We start from the raw sequence: 1,467 nt of genomic DNA, 5'->3' as shown, positions 1-1,467 counted from the left end.
AATGAACAAACAGCCCCATTGTTAGAATGATTTTGCATTTTGCTAGGTCTATTTTATTCAACCAATATTGCTTTGTCAACTAATTTAAGTCAATTTGTGGCTTGTCCAGTGGTTCCGAGCATAAAGACCTTATATTGCCATGTAGGATACAGATACACTGGTTTAAAATGACATTAGAGGCATAGTCTTCGACCCTCTTCTCTTGGAGCACTGAAAGAAGGCAGTCCTCTTTGCCTGCCCAGCGCACCCATGGTTTATGGTCCCAAAAAGTATCTGAAGCATGTGGCAGCTCCATGCTGGATCAATAAACTGACCAGTGCGTTTGCTCCTCATCCATCTACTGGTCCCCACAAGCTGAGAGAATGTCTCCCTCTCATCATCTTCCTAAGGAACAGACTGAAGTAAGCCTTAACAGGAGATGAAGTAAAGAAGATCTGCATGCAGCAGTTTGTTGAGATGCATGGCAAGGCCTGAATTGATGTCACCTACCCTGCTGGTTTGATGGATGTCATCAGCATCAACAAGACCAGAGAGAACTCCTGTCTGAACTACAACACCAAGATCACTTTGCTGTTCATTGCATTATACCCGGGGACAAGTACCAGTTGTGCAAACTGAGAAAGATCTTTGTCGACACCGAAAGAATCCCGCATCTCGTGACCCATGATGCTCACACCATCCACTACCCTGATCCCTTCATCAAGGTGAACAACACCATTCAGATTGATTTGGAGACTAGCAAACTGACGGATTTCATCAAGTCTGACATTGGTAACCTATGTGTGGTGACCGGAGCTGCTAACCTGGGAAGAATTGGTGTGATCACCGACAGAAAGAGACAGCAGGGTTCTATTGAGGTAGTTCATGTGAAAGATGCCAGTGGCAATGAACTTTGCCACTCAGCTCTCCAACATTTTTGTTATTGGCAAAGACAACAAACCATGGATTGCTCTCCCCCGTGTGAAGGGTATCCGCATCACCATTGCTGAAGAGAGAGAAAAGAGACTGGCAACCATACAGAGCAGTGGGTGAAGTGATCTCTAGGTGACATGACTGGATGAGTCTTCATCTCTAATTAAAGATAATATAGCTTGAAAAAAAATGCCATTTGATGTAGCAGTGGTTTTAATTTGTTAAGTCTATACATCCTTGGGAAGTCATTCCTAGGTACCATGATGTGAAGCACCATGGAACTCCACCCTCTAGCAGAGTTCATTTTGCAATCCTGGAACTGAAGCTTTAGTTTTACAGACTACAAGTCCATGCTCCCCTCCCCAGCATGAATGCTTCTCATGCCTTTTCCCACCCCACTGCTTCATTCCTCTGCCCATGCCCTTAACTGTTTTTTGAGCAAATAAACCAAATAAAGTAAAATCAAATCCTGGTGAATAGCCAGAACAATAAAATTGCTTGATTCAAAGTCATCCGACATTTAATGTGTATGTACTATGTCCCTAGACATATCTT

At 43.4% G+C, this 1,467-nt stretch overlaps 1 pseudogene; it reads left to right on the top strand.

The window, feature by feature from the left end:
- Positions 1 to 249: 249 nt before the first annotated feature.
- LOC109450246 (small ribosomal subunit protein eS4, X isoform) lies at positions 250 to 1,032 on the top strand (annotated as a pseudogene).
- Positions 1,033 to 1,467: the final 435 nt, after the last annotated feature.

This window comes from Rhinolophus sinicus, linkage group LG01 (assembly GCF_036562045.2).
Source record: "Rhinolophus sinicus isolate RSC01 linkage group LG01, ASM3656204v1, whole genome shotgun sequence".
NCBI lineage: Eukaryota > Metazoa > Chordata > Mammalia > Chiroptera > Rhinolophidae > Rhinolophus > Rhinolophus sinicus.
This window is presented reverse-complemented; position numbering and strand designations above follow the sequence as displayed.